This window comes from Lepidochelys kempii, chromosome 2 (assembly GCF_965140285.1).
Source record: "Lepidochelys kempii isolate rLepKem1 chromosome 2, rLepKem1.hap1, whole genome shotgun sequence".
Classification (NCBI taxonomy): Eukaryota; Metazoa; Chordata; order Testudines; family Cheloniidae; genus Lepidochelys; species Lepidochelys kempii.
The window spans coordinates 174,374,909-174,388,681 of record NC_136381.1 but is presented as its reverse complement, the minus strand read 5'-3'; positions in this window follow the sequence as shown (position 1 = coordinate 174,388,681).

Sequence of the window (13,773 nt, the reverse complement as noted above, 5' to 3'; positions counted from 1 at the left end):
TTAACTGAATTTATTATGCTCTCCCTGCAATTCTGTTCACCTATGTTGAGTACAAACTGGAGAGGTACCTTCACGGACCGGTTCCTGTAATGGATAAGGAAGGTACAGAGTAACAAGTTAAGGAACTGGTACAAATGGGTGGGTTGAATTTTAGGGATGTGTAAAGAGTTTTATAAAATCATCCTATAAATACTACGAGCTGAACTGCATATCTTGGAAGCACACCTTTTATTTAGGATGAACATGCTGTGTGAATTTGCTTCCTGGAAAGAAGATATGTATGTCTCCTTTTTGTGTTGTGCTGTTTTGTCTTTTGACAATAAAGTTGGATAATTTTGGTTATTTGGTGTCTGAACATTTTTAAGAATGAACTGCTAGTGTAGTTAAACAATTGGCTATACCTTTGAGCCAATAACTTCAATCCTGTATTATCCCTCAATTTGCATTAACCCTCTCCAAACATGCCTTCTCCTGTCCTGACCAGAGAATGCTACTTGTACCAAATCACGTGATGGGTTTTTGTGATGTGGGTTAACATCTATTAGAATAACAAGGATGAGACCCTCCAAATTAATACCCTCTGTGAGTGTTAGTCACATTTGAACTAAGGTCTTGCTGACAGGGAAAGCCTAGTGCACTTTAACATCTACTTCTAGCCTTCTACTGTTCGTTATATTGGTTAGGAAGATCACTAGGTGATTGCAGACACTTTAATGGAGTACAGGTCAGATTCTGCTCTTAAGTATATTTGTGTGAATCCAGGATAACATCACTGATGTCAATGCCAGATTTATTCTAGTGTAACTGAGAAACTGAGATCAATCCCAGATTTATTCTAGTGTAACTGAGGTCAGAATCTAGTTCTCAGGAAGGACACTTCTTAGGTGACCCAGAGAGAGACAACAGTACCTAAAGCTACTCCCTCAGCTTTCCCCCCTGCTCTTAAGACGCAACACATTGACCTCCCTCCATCCTCCTTTTTCCTCCTTCAGTGGGTGGTTTCTCTCTTGGTGATAGCAGAACATTGATGTCCTGTGGCCCACCCTCTCTAGTTGGATTGACAATGATGGAGCAGAGGGTACAAATACTTTTTAAATACAAGGCAGCCTCACTAATGACTAGAATTTTCTATTCTTAAATTTTCTACTATCAAGCTTGGATAGATGGCAAATCGCATGTAAACTACCAGATGCCACTCCGTGATCTGACGTTTCAGGCCATTTTAGTTCTATTCAATATTAGGACATGTAGAGACATGCACGTACCACTCGATCTGCGGCGTGGCAGCAGAGCCACTGCAGTTATTACTGCAGCTTCACGCTGCTTTACTGTAGTCAGATTCCTGTGCAGCTGGGGGGACATTTTGATTGGGGAGGGAGCATCAGAATGTATTCCTTAATGTCTCACAAAGAAAGAAATCTGTCGCTTCTGGGCTTGATTCCAGTAGTCTTTCTAGAGGTAAAGCTCCTATTGAGGCCACCAGGAATCTCACTTGCATCTGGACTGCATATGTGCCATTTAAAACAAACGTTCTACAAAGATGCTGTTCTAGTAAGAACAACACAGAATCCTGCGCTTGGCTGATATCTCAGTGTTTGATTTGCAGAGTGAAGAAATCACCCCGTTGCTGTAATAAAAGCACGCTGATTCAACTAGTGCTGACTAGGTGATGCATAACAATAAATCTTACATGGAAGAATAGATCTTATCAAAGATAAACACTGGAGCAGAGTGCAAGACTGTAAGTGTCATTCATTTAAAACTGTAGCTCTGGCTCATTCAGGGTTGTGTTGAACTCCTCTGTGTTCATTTAGAACTCGCCAATATAATACACCTTAGTCACCAATGGCAGGCTCGGAAACAGTATTTCTCAATAAACCTACATTATTCCATTAATTGCAAGCTCATTGTCTTGGCACAATTGTAATGCTTCCCTGAATGGGAACAACTCTGAAACAAAACCAAACATTGGGCTCAATCCTGCAAGGTGCTGAGCATTCTGTAAAACATTTGCGCACGTGTTTAACGTCACCTAAAACCCATTGATTATGTGTGTGTCCTCTCCTCCTCGTATAGGAAAGTGCCACATAAGGGACTACAGAGACTATTTTGTGGATGCTATTGTAGGCCAGTGGCTGAGCAGCTCTGTGGCTGGGGGAGGAGGATTCCCGCCTTGCAATCCTAAGCATCTGCCTAGTGTGTGGATGGGCTACTGAGTGAGTTCTTATCTGTCAGAGCATTGTTCCAGGTGCTTTACAGTCAGCTGCTTTGGTTACACTTTGTCATTTTTTTTTTGAGGTTTTCTTTATAACCATAAGAGCTAGAGATTTACTTAGACAAAAAACAAACAGTCCTCTCCACTCCCACCCAACCCCAAGATTTTGGAGAATGAGACAGTAGCTTCAGAGAAGTGCTGATATTGCATATGGGTGATTGCCAGCTGTTTTCTGAGCACTGATTTTAATATATAATATAGTCTAAAGCCCTACACAATTCCAGTTTAAAACCAGAGCTAGGCCCACTTAGAGAAATCAAGATGCATAACCATGAAAGGAATCTGAGTTTCAGTTTTGAGAACCTCCCCAAAATAATTCCCAGATAATATCTTTTGGCAAAACATCCACTCTTCATTTAAAAAAATTGCCAGTGATGGAGAATCCACCACTACTCTTGGTAAGTTGTACCAATGGTTAATTACTCTCCGTGTTAAAAATGTACACCTTATTTCCAGTCTTTGTCTAGATTCACCTTCCAGCTATTGGATCATGTTATACCCTTCTCCGCTAGACTGAAGAGCCCATTATTAAATATTTGTTTCCCATATAGGTATGTAGACTGTAATCAAGTCACCCCTCTCCACCTGTTCTTTGTTGAACTAAATAGATAGATCTCCTTGAATGTATTACTATAAGGCATGTTTTCTCATACTTTTATCATTTTTGTGGCTCTTCTCAGAGCTGTCTCCAATTTACCAGCCTTCTTCTTGAACTGTGGACACCAAAACTGAGCACAGTATTCCAGCAGTGGTCAGACCAGTGCCAAATACAGAGGTAAAATAATCTCTGTACTCCTACTTGAGATTTCCCTGTTTCTGCACCCACATATCACATTAGCCCTTTTGGCCACAGCGTGACACTAAGATTACAGGTAAACTAATTATCCCAAATATTTTTCAGAGTCACCCAGAGAGTCCCCCATCAGGTAAATATGGCCTACATTCTTTGTTCCTATATATATACATTTATATTTAGCTGTATTAAAACACATTGTTTGCTTATGCCTAGTTTACCAAGATCGCTCTCTTTTAGTGATATGTCCTGTTCATTATTTACTACTCTGCTGATTTTTGTGTCATCTTCAGACTTTATCAATGATGATTTTATATTTTCTTTCAGGTCATTAATAAAAATGTTAAATAGTATAGGGCCAAGAACCACTCCCTGTGGGATCCTACTAGAAACATACCCACTCGATGGTGACCCAACATTTACAATTAAAATTTGAGGTCTATCAGTTAGCCAGTTTTTAATCCATTACTGAGTGTCGTGTTCCAATTTTTTTAATCGAAATGTTGTGAGGTATCAAGTCAAACCCCTTACAGAAATCTAAATATATTACGTCAACACAATTAATGTTATCAACCAAACTTGTAATCTCAACAAAAAAAATATCGAGTTAGTTTGTTAGAATCTATTTTCTATAAAACCATTTATTTGCATTAATCACATTATTCTCCGTTTATTCTTTATTAATTGAGTCCCATGCCAGCTGCTCCATTATCTTGCCTGGGATCGATGTCAGACTGACAGGCCTATAATTACCCGGGTCACCTTTTTCAAATACTGGTACCACATTAGCTTTCTTCTGAAACTCCCCAGTGTTCCAAGTCTTATTGAAAATCAAATTAATGATCCAGTAAGCTTCTTAGCCAGCTCTTTTAAAACTATTGGATGCAAGTTATATGGACCTGCTGATTTAAAATTGTCTAACTTGAATAGCTGCTGTTTAACATCATCCTAAATTACTGGAATGGAAAAAGTATTATCAGCAGCATGTTATACATCTACATCATCTGTTCCCTCCTCCGCCCCCACAAATACAGAAGAGAAATATTTATGCTGCTTTTTTGCATTAGTATTGATAATACTACCATTTGCCTTTAGTAATGGACAAATTCCATTGTTAGGATTCTTTTTGTTCCTAATATACTTCTAGAAACTTCTTATTTTCCTTAACTCTAAAGGCCATAGATTTCTCTGATGTCCCTTTTCATCCCATATCAATTTTCTACAAGTCCTAGGTTCTGATTTATATTCATTACTATCAACTTCCCCCTTCTTCCATTTCTTATATAATATTTTATAGCTGTCTTGACTTCCCTCTAAACCAGGTCATTTTCAAACTAACACAACCTTCTGCTTTGATTGTGGGATTATGGTATTTTGGCCATTTAGTGAAGTGTTCTTAACCATTTCCCAATTATCATTCTCTCATTCTCATTTTTCTGATTTAAATTCTTCCTCTAGCTGATTTGGCTCATATGTTTGTGAAACTGGCCATTTTAAAGCACCAAGTAGATATATTAGTGGTCTGGACTTTATTCTTTTGGACTTTATTTATTACACACCTTTAAGTCTTCTGTGACTTGTGTAGCCACTTTCTCTCAAGTATGGGCACCAAGTTTTTGCAAAAGCCAATTCCAGTGACATGGGTTCCATTTCCAGGTTTGCAACTGAGCTGCTGTGTGACCTTGGGCAAGTCGCTTCACCTCTGTGCATCTCTTCCCCCTCCCACTCTTTATTTGTTTTCTCTATTTAGAAGTAAGCTCTTCAGGGCAAGGACTGTCTATTCTGTGCATCTTTAGAGTGCCTAACACAGTATTCAGTAGCAGCTGTGTTAGTCTGTATGTGCAAAAAGAACAGGAGTACTTGTAGCATCTTAGAGACTAACCAATTTATTTGCGCATGAGCTTTCGTGAGCTACAGCTCACTTCATCGGATGCATTTATGCTCAAATAAATTGGTTAGTCTCTAAGGTGCCACTAGTACTCCTTTTCTTTTTGCGAATACAGACTAACACGGCTGTTACTCTGAAACCTGTCACCTTAGCTGATCACTCTCATTATAGTGTACATGGTAACACCCTTTGGTTCATGTTTTCTGTTGCATAAAATCGTCCTACTGTATTTTCCACTGCATGCATCTGATGAAGTGGGCTGTAGCCCATGAAAGCTTATGCTCAAATACATTTGTTAGTCTCTAAGGTGCTACAAGTACTCCTGTTCTTTTTGCACATACAGACTAACACAGCTGCTACTCTGAATACTCTGTTACTCCTTTTCTTTTTTCAGTTAAGGTGAGCTATTACCAGCAGGAGTGGGGAAAAAAATTGTAGTGATAATCAAGATGGGCCATTTCCAGCCGTTGACAAGAATGTGTGAGAAATAGTAAGGCAGGGGGAAATAGTTTTACTTTATGTAATGACAATCCAGTCTTTATTCAAGCCTAATTTAATGGTGTCCAGTTTGCAAATTAATTCCAATTCAGCAGTGTCTCCTTGTGTTTATTCCCCCCCCCTCCCGCCACACACACACACACACTGTTCCTCACACCTTCTTGTCAGCTGCTGGAAATGGCCCATCTTGATTATCACTACAAAAAGTTTTTTTTTTCCTCTCCTGCTGGTAATAGCTTTACTTCAGCTGGCTTTTGATCAGGACCTGAGTGCATAAGAATGGAAGGCAAGATCTCCATGTACCTTTTCCCAGGGGCACAATCTTAGTCATTGTGCTCTGGAATTTCAAAGAATTGTCTAGTGTATTATCTCTTCAAAGAGTGGATGGGAAGAGGTGGGGAGGAGTGGGTAATGATTTTTGGACAAGTCCCCAAACAGTCCTTCAAAGTGGGTTCTCTTACATTCACATGTTCACTGTGTCATGAATGCACATGTGTGCGCACACAGAAGCACACATTGATGAATATATACAGCCACACACATAATCACATACAGACTTAGCCATTAAATCATCCAGGGGGTAATCTTATATTATGGTATCAGGCAACAGGCTATTGGACCTTCAGTTCCTTTTCTGCCTGCTGCCCGCTACTAGTTCTCTGTGCTCAAAGGGATTAAAGGAACTAGGAGCTGAAGAAGAGGAAGCTCTAATCCAGCTCTGATTTATCAGTGGTTGCCTCTAGTGGTAGTAGCCAGAACAGCAACAGCTGCCGCTGAGCAATGCTAAGATTGGGCTGCTGAGGCGGAGTGATGAGAGTAGCACCAGTGAGCCCTCTTCTGTGTTGTGCTCCCAAGCACTTGGGAGATGGGATTTGTGCTCTTGTTGCCAGCTGTTGGTGCGATTTTTAGAGCTCACTGGTTCCTTATGTCTTCTCATTGTCTGTCCGCAGTGTGGTCACCGACTTTATAACCATACTCTGGTCCTGAACAAGGACCTTGAGATTTGGCCCAGATTTTCAAAAGAGTGTACGGCAAGATTTTCAAAGAGCTAGCACACCACATGGGCTAGTGCCCAGCAGCTACCATTATGGCACTAATTGCCAGGCTTTCAAAGGAGCTGAGGCGGCTGCTTATTTTGGTGCCTAAAGAGAAGGAGAGCTATTTTTAAATTGGCTTTTATTGACTCCCAGTAATGAAGGGTAAACTTCCTTCTGTTCCCTGCACATTGTGCAACACTTTCTATTACAGATCTTCCATTCATCCTGGTTCACTATTTGCATACTATATAAAGAGCTAATGCTTCCCTAATACCATTTGCAGAATTATTCTTATAGAGATCAGATGGTTTCATGGTAAGAAAAAACTATCATTTGGTTCTATGTCATCAGTGCATGTGTCTCAAGAAACAAACTGAAGTGCACAACACCCATCTCCAGCAAAAGGGGGAAAACTCATGAATAATCTGGGTCTGAAAAGGCTTGTCTGCCCAAAGAATGGCTATTTTACTTTTTGTTCATCTTTTGAATGTTGCAGCTTTTTCAATTTGTGCTCAGCATCCATTGTGATCTCTTAGGACAGCTACAGAAATGCTTTGTGCCCCTGGTTAGTCATAAGAGCTCATAATGCTATATCATTCCGGTAGCTGAGTGTATGTGGGCAATAAGTGTACTAAAGAACCAGTTTAGTTATTAATCATTTGCTGGAACCGAGGCACTGCTACAGTATGAGCTATTCAGAGACATAAACTGCATAATATTTACTATAATAAATCAGTCTGCACTAGATACCCTAAGGGACCCGAAACCACTGGACCAGATCCAAAAGATTCTAAGTGAGATATTTTACAAATCCATTAATGGTTGAAAAATAGAAGAAAAACTGCTGTTTTTGACAAATATGTGAGTCACATAGAGGCATATGATTTATTATTTTGGCAGGTCTATAATGCTGTGTATGTTCATTAAAAGAATCAGTTTTATGTTTAAGTCTATGATGGGCCATGGCTAGGGAAAGCATATCTGGGTTTCAGTTTGTTACAAACCTTCAGTCTGTTGATTTACTACACATAGAAATGCTCCATAACACAAGTAAATCTTTTGGATTAAACAATTATGAGTAAAAATGACAAATAATAAACAACAAGATAAGAATCAATTGAAAGTACAATGTACCTGCATAGCTTAATGCAGTGGTTCTCAACCAGGGGTACATGTACCTCTGGGGGTACGCAGAGGTCTTGCAGGGGGTATAACAACTCATCTATATATTTGCCTAGTTTTATAACAGGTTACATGAAAAGCAATAGTTAAGTCCTTATAAACTAAAATTTCATACAGACAATGACTTGTTTATACTGCTCTATATACTATACATACAATTTTATATTCAAATTGATTTATAATTATGGTAAAAATGAGAAAGGAAGCAATATTTCAGTAATAGCGTTCTGTGACACTTTTGTATTTTTGTGTCTGATTTTGTAAGCAAGTTGTTTTTAAGTGAGGTGAAAGTTGGGGTACGCAAGAGAAATCAGACTCTTGAAAGGGGTACAGATGTCTGGAAAGGCTGAGGACCACTGTCCTAAGGCATGTTTTTAAAACTTGAGGAGGGGAATGGGTTAATACATAATATGTTGACAGATCTGTGAATATGTTTATTGCACACACACACGCTCACTTGTTAAAAGAACATTATTAAGGTTTCAGAGTCAAGCACCCAAAAATTTAAAAAATGCAAGCACTACGGTTGCATGGGCAACCTTAATTCAGCCCTCTGGTGTATATATATTATGATACAATCATTAATTACATGATCACAGACTGTTTTGTCCAGAGGACCCCTGCCTCATTCAGTGCACAAGATGGATGATGTTCAATTAAATATATTAATAGACACACTTTGTTCAGTGTGAGGCCCCGTGCCTTATTTACTACACACTACTTAAATGCTTCTCTGAAGACAGTACTATTAATTTCCCCATGGGCTCTGCATGGCATTCATCAGTACAGTATCTGAATCCTTCACTTACATTAATTTATCCTCAGAACACCGCTGTAAGATTAAGAGGTGGTGTTATTACCATTTTACAGATGGAAAGCTGAAGCATGGAAAGATTAAGGTGGTACATTACCACTAATTATGGGTGCCCAATTTGAGATGACTAGGACCTGATTTTTCAGAGTGCTTACTGAGCAATATATACCACTTCCTATGATAAAAGCACAGCTCTCATTGACTTCAGTTGAAGCTGTGAGTCTCAAGTTGGGCACCCAGAAAAAGAGGGACACACAGTTAGTGACCACCTGTGAAAAGTTTGGTGTGTGATTTGACTTGCATCACATAGGGAAAGATTGGGACAGAGAATCCAGTTTTGCAGGGCAGCATTCAACTGCCTCAAACACGACATTGTCCTTTCTTTTCCTGCAATCCTCTGCCTCATTCATTACACACCTTTCAACTTCTGCAGCAAATTAAGCAAGAGTTCTGCAGCCAGGGGTAAAAGTAACTCCAAAGACTTACCGGTACGGGGGCTGGCTCCAGCCCCTGGAAGGGGCGGGGTTTCGGGCAGAAGGGGCGGTGCTGGGGAGTGAACGCCTTCCATGCCACCTGGCCCACACTGCCCAGGGCTCCAGTGGCGATTTAAAGGGCTGGAGGCTCTGGCCACTACTGCGGCAGCAGTGGCTGGAGCCCTGGACCCTTTTAAATTGCCGGCCCTGGGGTAGCTGATCCCTTTGCCTCCGCCTCCCCCGGTCGGCAGCCAGGGGGCAAAAAAGTGGCAATGATGTTAAAGTGCTACCATGACAGCCTTTAGGCCAATGGAGAAGGCAAAGGGGCAGGGATGTTAAAGTGCTGCCATGGCAACGCTTTAATGTGGGCTGCGTACGGGCCGGTACCGGCTTCTTACTGATACGCTGTACCGGCTCACTTTCACCCCTGCCTGCAGCCAACAGTCTCCTTCACTGTGCTGCCCTGACTCACTGCCATAGCAGCTCCATCTTGTACACTGAATGAGCTAGGCATGCCATGGAAAATAGTATATGATCATGTAATTAAAGACTGCATGTGCACAAGGAGTAGAGTTTAGGTTGCAAGGGCAACCTTAATTCTGGCATTTCCTAATCTGAGTGATTGACTTTACTAACTTAATAACCTTTTTTTTTTAAATGTAGGTTGTGGAAGTGTAATTTCCTACCTTTTTAAAAAAACCTGAAAAAAACAGAAATTCCATATTGGAAACATCATATTGACTCACAGGTGAGTCATTGGCAGGATTGGAACTAGACTTGGAAAAACATTTTCCAAATGAATGTTTTTCTATTGAAAAATGCCAATTAGCTTAAAGTAAAAAGTGTTATTAAAATATACTTAGTATGACAAAAATGTTCTGTGAAATGAAAACTGAACTTCCCCCCCAACACTTTGGTAGTTCAAAATGTTCCACTTCAAGCGTTTCAGAATTAAATGTTTTGATTTTCCATTTTAAAATTACTTATTGCCTCAAATTTTTAATTTTCTATTATAAAATGTAATATCGAGTGAGAAACTGAAATCAGAACAAAATGTTTTGACTAACCTGAAACACATTTTTTTTCAATATTTCAGTTTGTGGGCAATTTTGTTTTTGTTCCATTCCAAAACAGAATACGTTCAGAAATTGCAAAATTTCCCCTGAACGGAAAACTCAGTTCCCTGCTCAGTTCTTGTTGAAACCTTTAGATCCTCTGTTCAGATCTCTGCCATTTAAGCTAACAGAGCAACTTATAATAGTTGTAGTAGTAGGCTGTCATCCACTATCATTAGTGGAATGAGATGAGACAAACTTTGCCAGTGGCTTTCACAGATGTTTGCTGACAGTAGAGGAATGCTGAGACTCAGAAATCTTGGTTTCCATTCCAGGGTCTGGAGGGGAGTGTGTTCTAGTGGTCACAGGCACTTCTTGTTCCCTCCAAGGCTGACTTCTTCTGCCCCATTCCCCTCCCACCTGTTGCAGTCCTGTCTTTCCCCCAACCCTGGCTCTCTGTCTCATTCTCTTTACTAGTCTCAGTCTCCCCCATCTCAGTCTTCTCATCCCAGTCCTACTCCCTTTGTCCAGTCATTCCCAGTTCTCCCCCCTCCCATCTCAACACCTTGTCCCCAGTCTCTTTGCCCACCCAGGCCTAGTTCCCCCCTTCTGATTCCTCATCTGGTCTTTCTCCACTGGTTCCCCATCCTAGTATCCCTCCTCAATCTCATCCCCACCCTTTCCCTCGCCACTTGTCTCAGTTTTCCCCATCCATATCCTTGCCCCAGTCTTTGCCCAGCCAGTCAAAGTGCTCCCCTGCTCCCCCTGCCTCCCCACTCTCAGTTCCATTACCCAGCCCAACCCTGGCCCAGGGAAGCAGGGAAAGTCTGTCTTCACCCCTGTAGCCCTTAGCTGGAACAAGCTCAATTGCTCTTTGGGGATGGCCTATGCACAGCCTGGTCAGCACTAGGAGCTGTGAGAGGCTGGAACATATTCACTAAAGATGGACTCTTTGGAGATTTAAGCTGCTAAAATCTAAGACATCTCTACTGATCATGTGCTAACTATGATTTTTTCAGAGGCTGGTAATTTGGCCCTATTTTAGGTGGATTTTTACAGGGACCTCAAAAGGTACATCCGTGACGAAGGCCTCTTCCCATCCCATCCCACCTCCTACCCCTAGCTAATTTCAAATCAATGTTCAAGCTTGAAGGCATTATTTTATTATTTAATAAAAAGCAACCACCTTTTTTTAACCTGGGAAAAATAATGTACTTTTCCTAGCCTCATTTTTTGAAAAAGTTGAAGTGTTTTGGCTAAAATGTTCCCCAAAATTTTAGCTTGAGCACACATCTAGCATGTGAAATTTCTGCCCAAGCACTTAAAGTTAGGCAAAGTTGTAAGCAACTAAAAACAGGGTCTTACAATATGAGGTGTCAGGCAACCTTAATAATAGTTGGTGCTACCTCATAATAATACCATTTTGCAGTGTGACGTGGTATGGCAACCCTTCTTGGATCTACATTCCAAGCAGCTCCTAATGTTGAGGTTATGGCTCATCAGGTACTACAAAACCTGCTTTATGATCCAGTACTGGGGATATTGCTTGAACCTCCAGAATGTGCTTCATCTGGATGTAGGTCAGACAGCCTTAATTAATTCTGACACTGTTATATCCTTGTAATCTCTATCACCTTGCTATTTCCATCCTCTCTTCTCACTTTTTTTCTGACTTTAAACTTCTTTTACTAGTTCAGAATGTCAAAAAAATCTTTTAAAGAGGTATCTTTTTGCCAATAGGATGCTGTCTTATTTTACTTTGTAATAATCCTATATTGTTGGGTTTCGATGGGGAAGTATTTGAAATATAATTAAACCAAACAAGAAGAGAAGTGGAATAAAAGTCTACTTTGAAGGCATATGCTTAGTTATCTACATTTTAAATTAAACATATCTAACCTTATTTTTCTTTTAAGGTAACAGGTATATATTTTTCTCTTTTATATAAATGTTGGATTGATTATTTTGCCACGCAACATTCATACTGAAGGATTTGCCACCAGGTGAAGTTACAAGACTCTTAACTTTTTTTCCATTTCTTTGTAAATTCCAAAAGTACATGGTGACTGCAAAACTGCCAAGCAACTCTCAGAAATACAGTACTAATAAGCTAAACAGACAGATTAAAGAACATTCATTCTGTTATAAGATGAATAATGGAGATGATTTTACATCACTTCCACTGAAAGATGTGATGCTCCTATATATAAGGAATGGGAACTTCTCTATAAAAGCTTCTGGAATTCATCTTCATGACTCACAGCTCTGACACTCAAAAGGTGTAAGATGCCAAATTCTCAGCCTACATACTTGTACTATGGACATACTTAACACTTGATAATTTTGTCTTTGATGAAGACGGAGCTTAAAATAAGGGAGAGGATGGAGGAAAGTGTTATCCCTTCATCTGCTAAAAGCAGAGACACAAAGCGCCCCCTCTTCTCTCTAGATTGGGAAGAATTATTTCCCCAGAGCTTCCCCTTGGAACACCTCTCTGCTGGACTGTGAAGTAAGGACTTACCAAGCAGGAGAAACTATATTGGGAGTAATGTGAGGAGTATGTGTCCCGCTGGGGACTTCCCAGACAGTGTTCCTGGGGTCAGGATGAATTGGGAAACAAAGGAGAAGAAAGCAAGGGAAGGATGACTGGGGAGACTGGGAGTGGGATATGGTGGATAATGGAAGAGAAGAAATGTAAGAAAGATTTAGAGGGAAAAAATAGAACAAAAGCTATTCATAGGGAAAATTTTAAAAGTTGAAAGACTGAGGAAAACAGATTGGCAGCCAGAAAAAGAGAAAATACAGTGAATTAAGGAAAAAAGTGAGGTAGACTAGAGCTATTGCAGAACGTATGCAATAAAGGGAAAATATCTGTAAAAGTATGTAGCCCAGGTGCCAAAATATTAGGCTGAAATACCTGTTTTATTTAGATGACAGAGGGAATGACTGTGTGGGAGGAGACGGCTCCAGAGACATGGTTGAGGAGGAGAGAGAAGCATAGGAGCCCAGAGAAGAGAATAACTTGCTTTGATTTGGTATGGGTTTTTTTATATTGGTAATGCTGGCATTTGAGGTGATTTTATCTCCTAACGTGAGTGAGTTTGGCTACTGTTTTTTGTTTGTTTGATTGATTCCCCATTTGTTGTTTTAATAAGGCAGAACTTCCCAGTGATGAGCTGAAACAGGTAGGTTTACTATTTTACTTTGCACACAATTATTTTCTGAAACCCCTTAAAATCTTCTGAAAGTCTGGGAATTGCAACAGGACTTGCTCAGTTTAGGGGTTTTTGCCCCTTAGATCCTCCATTTTGATGTGACTGTTTATAACCACACAGGCTCTCCATCTTGTTCAGGTCTATATGGTGCCACATATTGGGGTGTGAGAAGTGAGATTCAGGGATGTGCTGTGTTAGTAAGACATACAAATATTGACTTAAATATGGATCAGGATTTCACCCCTGATACTTCTGTTTGTCTGGGCATGGATCTGATTGGGGACATGGACTTCTGGTGCAGGAAAATCTGCATTAGTATGGTGGGGTTGCATCATTCTGGAAACCTGGGATGACTGGCAGTGGCTTCAGAAGTTCTGAATAAGGAAACAGACCATCATGGAGCTGTGTGATGAGCTTGCACCAAACCTCCAGCACCAGAACACTTGATTCAGTAAAGCCATACTGATCCATAAGCAGGTTGTAATTGCTTTGTAGAAGCTGATAAAGCTGATACACCAGACAGCTGTAGGTCTGTTGAAAACC